The sequence below is a fragment of the Rhinatrema bivittatum genome, chromosome 1 (assembly GCF_901001135.1).
Source record: "Rhinatrema bivittatum chromosome 1, aRhiBiv1.1, whole genome shotgun sequence".
Taxonomy (NCBI): domain Eukaryota; kingdom Metazoa; phylum Chordata; class Amphibia; order Gymnophiona; family Rhinatrematidae; genus Rhinatrema; species Rhinatrema bivittatum.
The window spans coordinates 179,599,142-179,616,565 of NC_042615.1; the positions used below are offsets into that span (position 1 = coordinate 179,599,142).

The 17,424-nt window shown below is 44.0% G+C and overlaps 1 long non-coding RNA gene across 1 annotated transcript; it reads right to left on the reverse strand.

The window, feature by feature from the left end:
• Positions 1-1,272: 1,272 nt before the first annotated feature.
• On the reverse strand, positions 1,273-12,214 carry LOC115080213. The gene is made up of 3 exons (XR_003853537.1): positions 12,079-12,214; positions 2,195-2,344; positions 1,273-1,659 (listed from the first exon to the last, which is right to left on the reverse strand). It is a non-coding gene; the product is annotated as an uncharacterized LOC115080213 (long non-coding RNA).
• Between the last annotated feature and the right edge of the window lie 5,210 nt (positions 12,215-17,424).

Consider the following 17,424-nt stretch of genomic DNA (forward strand, 5'->3'; position numbering starts at 1 on the left):
GACTGCAAACCATTTCTTGAGATTAGCTAGATCTCTCCTTATGTTTTCTACAACTTCCTGGGTGTCTACCCTGTTGCAGATTTTGGTATCATCCACAAAAGGCATTCCTTCCACAAAATCACTCACAAAAATGTTAAAAAGAACCAGTCCTAGGACTGATCCCTGTGGCACACCACTACCTTCTTCTCGGATTGAACTCCATTTACCACTACAGTTTGTCACCTTCCACTCAAGCAGTTAATAAGCCAGTCAGTCACTTTTGGGACCAAAAGGAGGAAGCTACCCTGCAGAACAGATGTCTGTGGAGTTCCTGTCTGACAAAGGAGTTCAGCCAGAAGCTCAGCCAAGTGACAGAAAGTGTGTAAAGGAAAGAGGATAGCCTGCCCCTACCAAATAGGTACTGGAGTCAGACCCAGCAAAGGAAGGGTTTCTGCACCAAGGAGAAGACCTATAGGAGCAAGGTGGATTTTCTGAAAGAGATTGAGCTTGTTTTTTGTACTGAATTTTGGACTGGATGCCATGTGGGGCAATATTGATTGACATGCTAGAGTTTTTGAACTTTTTTTACTTGCTCTTCAGTACCAGTAATGATTTTTATTGTTGAAAAACTGCTTTGGAATCAGTGTGGTAATTTTTTGAGAGTGACTGAGTTGTTGAACAGAAGAGTCCCAGTGTGAGAAAAACCCTAAGACTGTTTCTCCCCACTGCCACTACCACCATTCCCAACAGGTCATAGGGCCATATCTGGTCCATGATGCTCCAAGGGTTATCCTGGGTCCAAGAACTAACTGGAATTGTAAGCAATGTAAGGGTTTTCTGTGACCTGTCTAATACGGTGCACTTCTAATTCCCCCTCCCCCACACCTATGAGGTCAGACGGTGCTATAGACAAGTACTCTATCACTTCCTATACCCATACAATCCAAATAGCTCAGAAAAGACCACAGAGTTTTTCTATAGAACTAGATTTTTATTTGCCAGACTTTTCAGGTTTAGCAGTTAGAACAAAATAAACAATCCATATCTCTAAAGTCCTTGCTGCTCAGCATCAGTTTATACAGAATAAAGCTCTGCATCATTAGTAAACATTAACATATTAGAGACGTTAACTTGCTCTGGGTATAAAATAAATGTAATTAGCTAACTAACACAGAAGACTGGAGGAATAGAGAAATCACACATGCAGCATGAACTATATGGGAAGAATATGTAATTCAACTTTCAACTGTTCAACAATGGCAACAATATTTATCCAATTCAAGACAGCCATATTTGCAATGAAAATACATCTGTACCTATAACATGTATACACCTTCTGATGCAAAAATTCGCAAGAACATTCCCTAGAATTTTTAATCAATTTTAAGAAATGATGTAAAAATACTTCAGTCAAGAGACTGTAAAAAATTATATTACTGTACTTTATAAGCATTTTGAATAAACATCTGTCTTGAATTGGATAAATATTGCTGTCATTGTTAAACAGTTGAAAGTTGAATTACACATTATTCCCATATCGCTGATTAGATAACTAACCCCATGACTTTAGGAGATTACCTTCTATTTCACCTTGAAGAAGTCTCTGAGGAGTCAGTCCCTGCCAAAGGGAGCCGGCATTTTTGGCCCCAGTCGCTTGCTGGGCTAAGGCTGCTCTGAGCCCTGGGGAAAAAAAAACCCCAGGTTTGAGATGAACAGCCAGGTTACATCAAGGCTTCTTACATGCGCAAGACACCACATCTCATCTGCTTCATCGCAAGGAGGGGTGTGGGGTCCTGGCTTGGGCGTTATCCTCAGGTGTTAATGGTTCTTCTTTTACAAGCCCCCCCCCCCCCCCCCCCCCCCCAGAGCCTTTTAACAGGCAAAGCATGTAAATGTAAGAAGCTCATGCATAGTCAAGCAGCAGGATGGAGGAGGTCATTTCTCCATTTCAGACAGCTGGCCCCCTTCTCCCATCAGGTTGGTCACTGTTCCTGCTGTGTGGCTATTCTGGGCCAGGAACTGATCTTGGTCCTTTAACCTCTTGACTATCACTGCCCTGCTGTGTCAGCACTTTTTTGTGAGCTGACCTGTCTGATAAACTGCCCAATGGATAGGATGTTTTCACATCAATGACCTGTCCCTGACCTGGGGCAGCTTACTTCATTATTTGTGGAAAGACCTATAGCCCTTAAATTAAACAGGCAGATCAAATAACCTGGGCAGGTATCTTCATTCTGGTCAAATTTTCCTCATCTTGTTTTTCTGTTGAAGCAAATATTCAGCGTCCCTTATATGAAGTTGGCATCCTTCTTGTGGAGTAAATATTCATATTTGATTGAATACAATAGTGAAACATCTGTATCTCCTACAGAATGGGGACACAAAAGTTAAGTTTGAGATCTTAAAAAACAAGGTTGTTTTACATAGCATAAACTTGCTTTTGTTTAAAGGGTCACCATCTGCTTTAAAACACAAAATAATTTCTCTTCAGTAGAATTTACATGTGGATTTCATGGTTTAAAAGTTTGTCAGTGAGCAAGGCCCAAGATTAGCATACCATAACCAAACCAGAAGGGTCTGGCTTATTGGATATAAAGACAGATACAGCTATAATTGTAGACACATGTATAGAAATATAAAGGTCAATTTTCAAAGTGTTTAGGCTCCTAACTTTTAGAATCAGGTTCCTAAATTGTTTTGGTAATTTGTTTTTGAAAATTTCTTAGGGCTGAGTTTTTAAATTTAGGATTCTTTCATTTTATTTCTAAATTTAGGTTCCTAAAAGGTGGATGACTACTAGGGTGGAGTTAGGGCAGGGAGACAAAGTTAGAAACATAGTACTGATTCTCAGAAATTGGCATTTAGTATATTTAGTTCATGCCTACTTAATTTAGGGGCCTAAATCTAGGCAAATAAATAGGAGGTCTAAATTTACATCCCTAAATTTATGTGAATTTTCTGCTGAAAACTTAGGCTCCTAAATTCAGCTGAAAATAGGCACCAAACTTAGGTACCTAACTAAAAGGGTCATTCTTTAAAATGTGATGTGGCCCTATCACATTGCGGCAGCAAGATTTAAATTAGGGAAAGAGACAGAGTTAGAGCAGGGTTTGGGTAGGGAAAAAATAATTTTTCTTCTGGTAGCATTGCAGGTGAAAACATACCACAGCGATGTGGCCAGGTACACATTATCACCCCCCACCCATTTTTTCTTCGTGGCTCATCATCCTACTATAATCATAGCGGAATGCTGAATCACCCAGTTAGTTATATACATTTAGGAGCTCAACCTTATTTGACTATTAGCCCCATATTTGTTTTTGTCATTTAGATGTGGTCCCTGCTTGACCACTAGATTGTGATGGAATGCTGTTGTATACGTCAAATGCAGAATCTTTCCAACTTGGAAGGTTTACTTGAAGTGTTTACATATCTTAAATAATGGGGGCCCACCAGCCAGTCGGGTTTTCAGGATATCCACAATGAATATGCATGAGAGAAAATTTGCACGCTAATTCACTGAACCCCTCTGCCTTAGCCAGATGTATCTGGATGCAACTATAGCACTGTTTTTACAGGCTGGGGATGACCGCCCTACTGAAGGTGGTCCTGGAGGGAACTTTATAATGTAGAAATGCCAACTTTGAATAATGCAGAAAGCCCTCATTCTCTACTAGCTGCAGGGGTTGGCTATCAAGGGCAATCATTTCAGCAATGCTCCTTGTTATAACTTTGGCTGCTACTTGTCTCCTGCCTTGGGACATTGCTATTGAAACCCACCCCATTTCTTCCATCATAAATTGTCACTTCTGATGCTTGGCAGGGGGCTGCTGGTCTGTCACCTGACTGCTGGAAGGGGTCGAGGGCATGGGATCACCTTGGGGAACACGATTCCTCATTTCTTCCACTTTCTTCTGACTGGAAGAACAGGTTCACAATCTACTACTGCCACTTCCACCCTCCCCAGATGCCAGTACTAAGGGGCGCTACTTCTGTAGGAGATATTGCATGCCAGTGATGATTAAGTGTCCCATTTGTTTCCTACAACTTACATCCTTTTGATTAATGCTTGCACTTTGCAAGGCATGGGTTGTCCCTTGTTTGGAAATGTCTTCAGATCACATATTTCTTCCATTATCCCTTCTCTACATCCTTTTTGGAGGATGGGGGCATTGGAGCTGAGGTAAAGGGTGGACTCTGAGGAACAATGCCAGAGGCATCAGTTGCATTCTCTACTTGTGCTGCCTGCTCTTCAGCCCTATCCTCATTTTGTCCTGTCTCCCCCATCAATGAACTGGATGATGATGCTAACACACTACTATATACACCTCCCAAATTTTCTTCTTCCAGTATACTTTCAATATCTTCTGATTCAGACAAGCCAAGTAATGACTCTTCATCTGAATCACTGGAGGAAAATATGGCTTTTATTGCATCATCATCATCATACATCCACTATCATCTCCACTCTGCAGTGGCACATCATCATCTCCATATGTCAGTTTCTTTGGCATAGAGATGGCTCTTGCTGCCTTAGTAGTCCAGAAGAAATCCATCTTCAGTTTTGGTATAGGACTACTTTTTGGTTCTTGCTGGCACTGCTAGTGCCAACCTGGCCAGTTTTGGACACATTTATATTTACTTCATCTGCTCTGTCTTTCCCTATCCCTTACATGATTGTTTTTACAACAATGATTTAATATTCTGCAGTGGTATTGTAATTCCCAGACTATGCCAGTACCATGCTGCTGTGAGGAGAACAAAGAGAAACTGCTGCAGTGAATGTCATGCTGTCTGCTCTGGGTTACGTTTGCCATCTTATGGGACATCCCCGAGAGCCAGACCACTCACTCCCAAATGCCAAAACGGCAGGCGTCACTCATGCGGCATGGATGTCACCATCATTGCACCAGTCCTGATCTCCTTAGGCGGGCTAGCTGTGCAGGCTTAAAGGGCCTGCAGCAGGAAACAGGCCTTCATAAGCTTCAGTCCTTAAAAGAGACATTGGCTTCAGCACTCAAAAAGGCCATTCATGCATCCAGATCTTGTCTTGCCAAAGGGTCTCCTGCATTCCCTGCAGTGTGTGTTGCCAGTGTTCCTGTTCCTTCTTCCAGTCTTGCCATGATTCATCCAGCCTTGCCTTGTCTTCCAGACTTGCCTCATCCAGGCTTGTCTATTTATTTATTTAAGTTTTTTTATATACCAACATTCAAGACAGTAGTCCCATCATGCTGGTTCACAAGAAACAGGGGTGCAGTTATAATAAAACTTTACAATTTGAACAATAGTGCAGAAAAGCAGTTACATATAACAAGGAAATCAATAACTTGGAGTGAGAAGGAAAATGGAGATCAGATAATTATATATATGTATAAATAACATTGTAAGAGGTGGCTATTAACGCTATTACTAGCGAAGCGAGTTGATTGATGGGAGTTAAATAATGTTGGAGTTAGGAAAGGCCTAACTGTCTTGCCTCATCCAGCCTTGCCTTATCTTCCAGTCCAGCCTTGTTTTGTCTTCCAGCCCAGCCTCATTTTGTCACCTTGTCCAGCCTCATCCAGCCTGTCTTCTTTGTTTCCATCCTCAGGGTCTCCTATGTGTCCACATCTCCCTTGACTTGCTGCTCTGAACCTGAACTCTTGCCTGAACCCAACTTCTCTTGCTCACTGCCTGCCCCAACCTTGGCTCTCCTCTGACTTCAGTAAGCCTCTTGTCTACCTTGTCTCTGGACTCTAGCCACCACCGCTGCCCTAGGGACCCACCTAAACCCTGCTGACTGCCAGAATCCAAGGTCCCAACATGCAGAGGAGGCGGCTGGTAAAGGTGAAGCGCCAGCCTGTCCTGCCACATGGTGAGTTTGCCAGCTGCCGGTGTGGGCCTCAGGAGCTCATCCTCAAGGCTGTGTCAACTGTGCCATAGCACTAAGGGCTCACACATATCCCGTATCCATTACTCTCTGCACTACTTTTCAGACACAGACAGGCTTCACACCCTAGCCTGTTATGCTGCACTCTCTGCCTGCCCTCACTGCTCACTTATGCCCACTGCTTAGTGCCCATTGCCCACACTGTGCCTGCTGCCAGGCAAACAGAGAATAAATGACTAATCTCAAGTATACCTAAGGCTTCAATCACTAGAAAGGAAAATCAGCTTCTGCAACATTTCATTCTTGCTTGAAAGCTGATGGGAGCTTTCTAATGGTTTTGTAATTCACAATTCATCTCTCCTGCTTTCTCCATATATCACACTTTCCCAAGTTACTCTTTTCAACAAGCTGTTACAGCTCAAGGGGAGGTACCTGCTGCATCTCCAACCATTCCTCTGGGTTGGCTCCTCCAGAGGCCTGCTCCCAGGTCTCCTTCCTAAGATAACCAGCCTCTTCTCCATGTGAAAAAATTCCTTTTATTCCACAGCATATTCACGCAGCCATTGGCTAAAAAGCATTCCTGCTATTCACATCCTAACTCACCTCTTCTGGGGCTGTCTCTCCCACCATACTCTGGAACTTTCCCATTATAATCATAAGATAAACTTTTAACCTTTTAGAAAAAAATCACACAAGACAAACCCCATATAGGAAGGGCTACCTTGTTTCTCCTCCCATTAGCTATCCCATTCTTGTGGCCTTAGCATAACCTTTTCTAACCAGAACCTTCCCTGTTTTACATCTGTGGCAGACCCTCATGGTCTGGCCACCAAATGTCACTGTCCATGTTGCAGAACACTCTTTAGTAAGGCGTCATCCATACGCCTCAGTCTCTCCCACCTGGAGAGTCTGGATTGGTTGCCTGAAGAAAAGTTAGCACAGCCATGTTAATACACCATAGGTTCAGTTTGAGGAAGCAGTCAAGGAGTAAGTATGGTTCAGTTTTACCTCCCAGCTTCACCTAAAATGAGTTTCGTTTAGACGTTATACCTCGCTGAGCCCTCCCTTCCAGACAGTCCTTCTTCTAATTTACAGAAAGATACATTTTAAGCCTGATACCCTTTAGGGGCAATAATGCTTTCACCAGGGGACCAAAGACCTGTGAGCCTACTCTAAACCCAGTCATGAATCCTGCTGCGAGAGACAGTGAAGGCAGAAGATGTATCCAGTTTAACCTTTAAAGTATTTTTTGGCCTGTAGGAGAAGGGGGAGGTTTTTGGATCCTCCTTCCCCACTGGGATTGCAGTGCAGAGAACTAGTCTGATCCCATAGACCTTTCCCCAAGAGAAGTCTCCCAGGAAAAACAACTAAAGATGGAAGAGCAAGAGCTGGAGACCCCTTTTGGATCTCCACAAACACCAAGGGAACAGAACGGGCTGGGTGTTCAAGGAGAAGATGTCTAAGGATAGGATTGTTGCAGTAAAGTTGGGGTCCCCCTCCAACAGTATTCCCTCACAGCCCCTGGGTATGCTGCATGCATTAAAATCACTATGGGGCTACCCAGATGCCTGAAAAAAGGATACCTACCTATCTGGATCCATACATGTACCAACATTCAGATGTAATTTCAATATTATGGATGGATGGACTTTAATTTATGAGTATTAATCAGTAAACTTTTATATAACACCTAGACCTGGTCCTGTCTGAATTCCTAAGGTCTCTTACCTCATGGGAAGTACCAGTACGGTATCCACAAACTGGCAACCTTTTAACATTGTCTGGGCCATAAGTGAGAGTTTCTCCCCATAAAAATAATTCCCTCCATGGATTGAGAGTTAAGAGTGGGATGGAAATGCTAACCGGAGCAGCCCCTGAAAGAAATACATTTGTTATGTGCCCTTAGGAGCAACAATCTTCCAGAAAAAGGGGTTAAAAAAACATAGAAAATTAACTGTTAGCCTTTCAATATTAAACATAAGTCCATTGGAAGAATAGACCTTGTAAGGTATAGGACTAACATGCCAACTAGTGGCTACTGGGACACAGGCATATGGGAAGAGACTTGAAGATCTAAACATGTACACCTTAGAGGAAAGTCGGGATAGGGGATATATGCTAGAGACATTTAAATACCTCCAAGGTATCAATGCATAGGAGGCGAGCCCCTTTCAACGGAAAAGAGACTCTAGAATGGGAAGTCATGGGCTTAGGGGGAAAGGGGTTAGACTCAGGCGTAATCTAAATAAATATTTCTTTGCTGAAATGTGTGGAATGGCCGCCCAGTGGAAATGGTGAAATAAAGGGAAGTATCTGAATTTAAAAAAAGCATGGGACATCCACAGGATTTTCTGAAGGAGCGGTAAGGATTGTAGAGCTGAGCAGTTTGTGTGGATGGGCAGACTAGATAGGCCATATGGTGTTTTCTGCTGTCATGTTTCTGTGCTGAGAGCGATACTCGATACAAAGCTCATGTGACCCAGCAGTGACTGTAGATTTAAGGAAGCTAAGTACCCCATGAATGACAAGAAAAAAAAGAAATAGCATACAAGGTCATTTAGGCGGGCTTCCTTATTTGCTGTGAGAATGAGGCTCCTAGAAAAGAAACTTTTCTAAGTTTCTAAGTGTAAGAACAACGCTTAGTGAGGGTAATGGAATCTGCCTTTATGTAATGAAAGCGCCAACCAGGGGCAATATTCAAAACCAAACATTTCTATGGATAACTTGTGAGTTTGGAAATTTCCCCTCCTCCCACAAGTATAAGGGTCTATACTGGGTCCAGCACAGATACTTTTCCCTGGGGCAAAAAAGGGCAGGTTAGGTCAGGGGAGGGAGAGTATGCCCAGAGATTTAATTTTGAAAGCTTCAAGGCAGATGCAAATGTCAGTGGGCACAAAGTACCAAGTGCCTCCATTTTCGAGGCTGCCCAAACTTTCAAAGACAAACTCCACGGGGAATTTCCCTCTGAAAGTTTTTCAAGAGCTTTTTCATTATTTGCCCCCTACATGGATAAACATAATCAGCTGTAACTAGTTTGCATCTGGACTCTGGTGAACTGCCTATTTAAACCAGAAGAGCTAACATGCCTGATGGTGGTTGGGGCTATCTTCAGTCAACAATCACAGTAAGTCTTTGACCTTATGAGGCATCCCTCAAACTGTGCTGAAAAAAGAAGAAATTATTTCATGTCATTCTCATCATGGATCTCCCAACATCGCAAGAACTTGGATAGAGAAGAATCTTGGTCACCATCTTCTCGTTCTGATGGGCAAGACCAGGAAAAGCAGAGGCTCAATAAAGCTGACAATTCAGCAGTGTTTTAACTTTCCCCTCACTGTTGCTTTTCTCCTCAGGGTTTTTTGTTTGTTTGTTTTGTGAGAGTCCAGCTCTAAACTGTCTGTCCTTTCCTGAAACACGACAGACAATTAGGGAGACTCTCAGACACACACACACATACAGACTCTGAACTGTGGGGAGAAAGAGAGATCTGAAGCAAATAAATTGTTGCGTGTCCCGGCCGCGCTGGTGCCGCGACCGTGCCTGCTCACCTTGCGCTTCCTTCCAGAAGCTCCGGGCACTCCTCACTCACTGCTGCTGCCAGCTCGTGGCGTCCCCTGCGCCGTCCCCGCTCACCTCCTTCCTCACAGGCCTCACAGCGGAGCTCCCTTCGGGGGTCCACGTCATCGGTCCCGCCCCTAGGGCTGGACGCCTCCCGATGATGTCACTTGAGCACTACTGATAAGGCAAGGCCTGTCCCTCAGTTCTTCGCCTTGGCAAACAGGTCGTCTCATATTGAGAAGCTAGTTGCCGTCCTGTGTTCCTGCGCTCCTTGTTCCTTGCTCGTTCCAGTGTTCCTGGTCCTGCTCCTGCGTTCCCGTGGTCTTTCCTGTGCTCCAGAGTCTGTTTCTGTTCCTGTTCCGCTTTTCTGGTTGTACCTTCTCAGACTGATTCCAAGTTACTGACCTCAGCTAGCCTTTGACCACGCTCGGACTGATTCACGGTATTGACCTCTGCTTGCCTCTGACCAAGTTTGGACCGCTGCCTGGAACTGACCTCTGCTTGCTACTGACCACGCTCAGACTGATACCTGGAACAGACCCTTGCTTTGGCTGACCACTCTCAGATAGATATCCTGGCTCTGACCCTTGCGCGCCATAAGGACATTCCTCTTTGCTACTCCTGCGACTACCAGGCCTGCCTGATCAGACATTACCCATGGCCTTCCCCAAGCTAGACCAATAGGCGCTGCCTATCCTGACCAGAGGACCTCCAGTTCCTGTCTCGTTCCTTTGGCCTCAGTACTCTCTGACCAAGTCTAGCTCATCTGTACTTCACCAGCCGCGCACCCTTGCTCATGGTGGGCACACCTCTCCGCTACCTCTCCAGGAGACCCTCAGAGGCTCACCTAAGCCCAGGCACTCCGGGAATCCAAGGGCTCAACCCAAGGAGCCCCCAGACTGTTATTGTGAAGCTCCAAGCTAGCCTCATTCTCCTCGTGTGCTCCGCCTCCTGGCGGCAAGGGCCCTCTGGGAACCCTCAGATGGCCGTACCAATCCTGCACCAGGCCAAGGGTCCACCTCCAGCACAACATAAATGCCAGAGAAGCTCTGCAAGAAGGAGTAAAAATAAATCATTGCAATTTTTATGAAACTTTTTATGCTATTTGCTGGTGCCCCTGCTGTTGAGGCACCACTTATGATTACAACAGATAAAGCCTGGCTAATGCAGGGCAACAAAATAAAGAGTGTTCAAAGACCACACACAAAGAAGAAAATGCAAACATACCACACACACATTTACTGTTTCATAAATGCACACAATGCACCATTATTGGCATTAGATTTAAGAGAATATTAATTTATTCTTTACACCATTAATAGGTATTTGAACATGTTGCAATGGGAAGTAAAATGCTATTAGTAACTGTAAAAAAAAAATATATATAGCATGTTAATGATAACATGGTGTGTAATAACTAAATTGTTACCTACTCTGAGATTTAATATAATATCAGGCAACACAGGCAAACCAAATTACATTCTGAATACAGAATACGGTAAGAAAATAACCATATGAACAGTTATTATATACTATACAGTTATTAAATGTCTATGGGAGCTCTGTGTGTGATGCTGTTCAGCATTCTTTCAGAGAGAAGTTTTGAAGCCTGTGTTCGAGCACAAACTAAATTGTGCCTAAGAGATGACAGCCTTGACTAACACCCTCTGCAGGTCTTGCAGAGCCTTTCTGGTATGCAGATTCCACTGCCCAATTCCAATATCATTCTTACAGAGACAGGGGCCAAGCATCCCCTATTCTATAAATCTTAGCAGTAGTACTCAATCCTGATAATTATAAGACTCTTAACCATAATGAGCAGAAAAATCTGTCCTGCCTTGCAAGTATTTTGTGCAAAAGGTTGCGAGCCTGGGAATCATTGATACACAAAGGTGAACGCATTCTGTGCATTGCTTTATTTTACTAGTATTCCAATAGCTTGCTCCAATAAATATGCGTGCAGATGATCACAGCGGGAAACTCTGCATGCCCCATTGGGCAAGCAACTGTTAGCAATATATGGCCCTGATGAAATGTAGCTGCTGGTAGATGTACAAGAATTTCATACCTCAGCTAAGCCAATTTCTCAGCCCTGGAAAACTACTTAAAGGGACTATCTAATTTTAGCCACGTTACTAGGAGATAAACAACCAAAGAAAATCCCCCTCAGTAAAATGTAACACCATGGCAGGAAAATAAATATACATTTTTGAACAATGTGTGGTTAGAGTGCCATCCTATTTCAGGCCAAGAGTTTAATGTTTAGCCACAATAACTTCCCTGCAGCACAATAAAGAGTGCCATCCTTCTAGAAAGCTGAAGACTCAGATTCAGTGCCCACCTTCACATTCACTTTCTGATTCTGAACAAGTCATTTATGGGTCTATTAAGAATAGGTTGATATGCAATTTAACAGAGGATATCACATATTAAAATTATCATCTTATTCACTAAAGGCCTGATTCATTAAGGCCCTAAAATTACTTTTGAACCCATTTGCAGGCATATCATGAAATATTTTAAATTTGGAAATACATTTGAATCTGCAATTATCACAAATTTAAATAGTCTGCAGCGGTGCCAAGATGGCCACACGTTAGGCAGACGTGCTCCGACTCGTTCCTCATATCCCAGCTATCCTTGGCATTTGAGAATACATAAAAATAATTTACCTTCATGGGGAAGAGGAAAGGAAGACCCAGAGCGTTCCCCGAAGTTTTTGAGGGAACGCTGCGACAGGGTCCGATGGACCACCACGTAGTTCGGAGCCATGCCGAGCCCGCTGGAAGCTCTGTGAATGTGTCCTTGGGTGCAGCACAGAGAGGTGTTCCCTTGCCAGTGACTCCGGATTTAGAATCATCATTGTCTCCGGAGCAGAGTCGGGTTCCTCCACAGCCAGCCCCCCCCCCCCCCCCTGTTGGAAGTGTTGAGAGAATCAACATTTCCTCTTTGCTCCCTGACGAGGTAGCACAGCCAGCAATGTCAGTGTTGGGTGGAGTCAGTGTGGAGGATCAGTTGGAGCTGGAAACTGGCCGGGTAAGGAGACAAAATCTTTGAATATTTCTCCACTTTCTACAATGGCAGGACTTTCTTCAAGTGACATTCCAGAGGTACTGTCTGTTTCCTTGGTTAAACCACCAAATATCACGCTGGATAGCATATGGGAAGTGATAGTTACTCTGTCTAATCAAGTTACACAACAGTTATCTCGGTACCGGGATTTCTCAAATTCTCTAAACACTGCGCAATCACAAATTGTGGGAATAAAATCTCAGATGGACTCTCTGGAATCTAAAGAGATACAGATTCAAAAATCAGTGGATATAATTTCGTCTGGTCATCTATATCGCCAAAATAAAATGGAAAATTTAGAAAATGTTGTAAGACATAATTTGAGAATTTTAAATTTTCCCAAAAAAAGATTCACTACACCAGTAGAAATGCTTCGCAAGTACTTCATTGAAGTTCTGGCAATCAAGGAAAATTTAATTCCACCTATATCCAAAGGGGTAGATTTTATAATTTTGTGCGAGCGCGAACAAGAGTACGCGGGATTTCAATAGATACGCGCGTAGCCGCGCGTATCCATTAAAATCCGGGATCAGCGCGCACAAGGCTGCTGATTTTGGGCAGCCTGCACGCGCCGAGCCGCGCAGCCTGCCTCCGTTTCTTTCGCCCTCCCCTCACCTTCCCCTACCTAAACCCCCCCCCCCCCCCACACCTTTATCACTGGATTTACGCCTGCTGGAGGCAGATGTAAATCTGCGCGCGCCAGCGGGCTGCTGGCGCGCCATCACCCGACCTGGGGGCTGTTCCGGAGGGCGCAGCCTCGCCCCCAGAACGCCCCGAGCTGAAACCACACCTGCGGCGCCGCCCCCAAAACGTCACGTCACCCGCGCCATGCCCCCGAAATGCTGCGTCACGACCACCACGCTCCCTGGCACGCCTTTCCATGCAAGCCCCAGGGCTTGCGCGCTCGGCGCGCACAGTGGGGGTTTGGGGTAGGTTTTCGGGGGGTACGTGCGTACCCCTTTGAAAATCTACCCCAAAGCCTATTACTTACCAGGTTTGAAAACATCAGATTTGGATAATATTCCAACAGAAACTGGTCCTGTGGATTTATCTCATCTGTCCTCATTTTTGGAGACTTCCACTGATGAGAATGTATCTACTTCTACTTTGATAGTATCTTTTGCTCTAGATTCAGATTGAGACTTTGTCTTAAGAATGTTTTTCTGCAAAAGAAATTAAATATTCTTGGGTTCTAGGATCTGCATGTTTCCCGATGTGTCAAAGATAACACAGTCTAAGAGGAAACGTTTTCTATTAATGCATCCTGCAGTTGCGAATTTAGGAGTTTCCTTCTGGTTATATTTTCCATGCAAATGTGTGATCAAATATGCTGGGGTCAAATATGTTTATTTTGACCCCACACAGTTGAATAGTTTTCTTAATGATAAGCTTAAGCAAGTATCGTCTAACCTTACATCCAGTCCACAATGTAACGACTAATTAGAAAAATTGGGGCTTGACCTGCTTAATGTAATGGATATATTCCTTGTTTTCTGTATAGAATTATTTCTTTATTATTTACATAGGCACCTTCCTGATTGAGGTCTGACAGGGATATAGTTGAGATTAATTATTCTGTTTAAATGTATCTTTTTTTTATTGTAATGTTCTCTGTATTCCATTAATTGTCAAGTTAATAGTAACTTGTTAATTTGATTTTAAAAAATCTAATAAATAAAGTATTAAAAAAAATAGTCTGCAGCTATTTATTAAAGATTAAAATAGCTACAGGTAATATATATTTTTCCCATATTTTATCAGTAACTAATGACTGGTTTTAAAGATCTCTAAAAGTCTTTTGCCTATTATATGTTATGGTTTTGAGGTGTTGGAGTGGATTCTTGGGTACTGTGGTGATGGCCACTCCCACAGGGAGGAACCCCGTGAGGAACCGCAGTACTAGGCTAGACTCCATACACGCAGACACAGAGAATTTGTATTTATTATACAGCTTGGTGGTACTGCCCAGGGAGCAGCAGCAGTGAGGTAGAAGAAGTCCAGGGGTCCTCAGCAGAAGAGGCCAGTCCCACGTTCGAGTAGATGGTAGGCAGCGCAGGGTAGTAAAGGAAGTCCCAGATGCAGACTCCCAGCGATGAAGCTGAAGGTGAGACAGACTGACAAGGTTAGTTACTCACTGAAGTAGATAGCTGTATTGATGAAGATCCAGACAGGCAGAAGTAGTTGAATTGTAGGCACCAAGGTAGGGAGAGCAGGCCCTCGAGGAGCGAGTACCCGATATCCCAGATAGGTACCTGAAAGAAAGCATAAGGGCCCCCGAGGAGCGGGTACCCAGGGTAGTGATGAATGACCCCAAAGGGCAGAGAGAGCTTCCAGCGGCAGCAAGGAAGCAGCAGAGCAGCTTAGACCGGAGGCATTCCAATCCAATCTTTGCTAACTTAGGGCCTCATTTTCCATAGGGATCGCACGCAATAAGGGACATTTCGCATGTGAAAAGTCCCTTATCGCGTGCGATACCAAAATGGGGGCGGAGTCGGCCACGGAAGAGGAGGAGTCAGGGCGTCACCGGGGCCGACTCCGCGAAGACACCTCGGACGACAAAAAGGTAAGGCCCTTTTCGCGTCTGAGTTCGCGCCCAATAGCTACACCTCCTATGGTGGCGCTATTGGGTGCGAAACCGGCAGCGATCGCACCACGACGGTTCGATCGCTGCCGGCTAGCGCAGGCCTGCCCCCCGTTTCGGCCCCCCGCCCCTCATTCCCTAAAGTATCACAGGCCTGCGATACTTTAGAAAATGAGGCCCTTAGTTTGTTAGCAAATGACGGGCAGGCTAAATACCAGGATGTCGTGATGTCACTTGAAGGGGACGCCCCCGAGGTTCCCGTCATGACGTGGAAAAAGACGGGGGTGGCATGCGCGCGCGCACCCTAGGCGGCCCTCAGGAGAAACATGGCGAACACCGTCGCCGTTGCCGTTTCAGGGACGCCAGCGAGAGCGGCATGAAGACGCGGCAGCAGCCATCTTCCCAAGGCTTGAGGAGAGAGAAGGAAGAAAGGTGAGACACAGAGGTCGAAGCCGTCTGAGATCGATGGACGCAACATTATAAAAGTAAAGACTTGGTAATCAGTTATCAAGTTTGAAAACACATATATGACTTCAGTGCTGCTATTAAAATGAGAAATCTGCAACATCTATTACCCTTTTGTTGCTAGACCCTTTCAAGGTGTGTGCAAATGAAAACAAGCTAAGATGTATTGTTTTTGGTGTTGCTGTCATATATTGTGCCACTGAAACTTACTGATGCTGAAAGACTAAATGGTGCAGCAGATGCCATGTAGCATGACAAAGTGCATATTGCTTGTTCTTGTCAGCATATGCAATGCATGGATTCCTGGTTTGAAAATACATATATTTTACCCACATTTTCATCCGTCGGGATAAACATACACCAATGAGTTGAAAAAAAAAACCTGGTTAAAACAGAAATAAATAAATTAAAAAGACGTCTTTCTCCTAAGCAAGCTATGCACCTTAAGTGGGACAGATGATTCATTAAAAAAAGGCCTAAGGGTTGCTCTAATGAGTACCATGCTGTACAGTACAATGTGAACGTCAGTATAGAACGATATGCATGCCAGAAAAGAAAAGAATTGGCCTCCAAAGGAGAAGAGGCATGTCTATATGCTATTTCAGATTCAGCCTGGAGCAAAAGCATTGGCTGTGAAAGCAGCCACTTCCCTGGGCTGTGTGTATGTCTGCATATGTGTGTGTGAGAGAGAGGCAGAAATACAGAATGAGAGAGTAAATTGGATTGTAGCAACACAGCAAAAAAAAATATCTAAAAAATCAGGGGATGTCAGGAGTATGCAGTGAGGGTAATGAGTTTCTCCTTTTTGGCAGATGACCATTAGCTCATCAGTGAACCAAAACTCAAGGCCTCATTTACTAAGCATTTTTCCCATAGACACAGAATGGGAGAAAAGCCTTAGTGAATCAGACCCTAAGTTTGTTCCATGTTCAAATAATTCCATATGTATGAAGTTTAAAGGAATGGAATCTCAGGTTAGAATGCTTTCCATTTACTGGTTTGGAACAAAAACTAAGGGCCTTATTAACTAAGCATTTTTCCCAAAGGCACAGAATGGGGGAAAAAAGCTTTAGTAAACCAGGTCTTAAGTTTGGAGAAAAATGAAAGGAAATTGATTCAACTGAGCATCATTATTTTGCCTAAGATGAATTATTTTATGCTCTCAAAGAAGGGAAACAATTTATTCAGGGAAGTGACGTTACCAAAGGAAATGAGATGACTCTGAATTGGACGATCACATGTCGACAATCAGTTCTGAAAATTCCTGAGTCCAATTGCCTGGGTTATGGCTTTTTTATTTCTTCCCTTTGTAACTACTGACAGAAAGACCATAAGCATACCCCCTCATCCACAGATATTGCATTCAGAATGTCTATGGCAAGGTCCCTGCGCTGGTATTTGCCAGTGTGATATGAGATGCCAATTTCAAAATGTTCAGAATCATTGTGCTTGCAATGGTATATGCCCTAGCAGAATACTGTGCTCCTGTATGGTCACCCTGAAAAAGCTGACACTACTTAACAGCATAGTGAGTTTCATAACATACAACTTGCACACATAGAGATGTGCTTCTTGTATTATTCGGTATTAAGCAACTAGCATAAGAAGTCATACCCTAATATTGGCAATGAAGGCCTTACTGACCCTAACACTGGCAACAAAGGCAAGAGCTGACAAATTTCATCTTCTTTATCAACTATTAACTGAAGACCTGAACATGCAAAAATCTAAGAGACTTAAAAATCATAAACCACTTGTGCATGAAGACGCAAGCTCCTGTAAGAGTCTGAGGCTGTTGGATAAAACCTATGGGGTGGATTTTAAAAGGCCTGCGCCGGCGCGCCTATTTTGCATAGGCCGCCGGTGCGCGTAAAGCCTCGGGACGCGCGAAAGTCCCGGG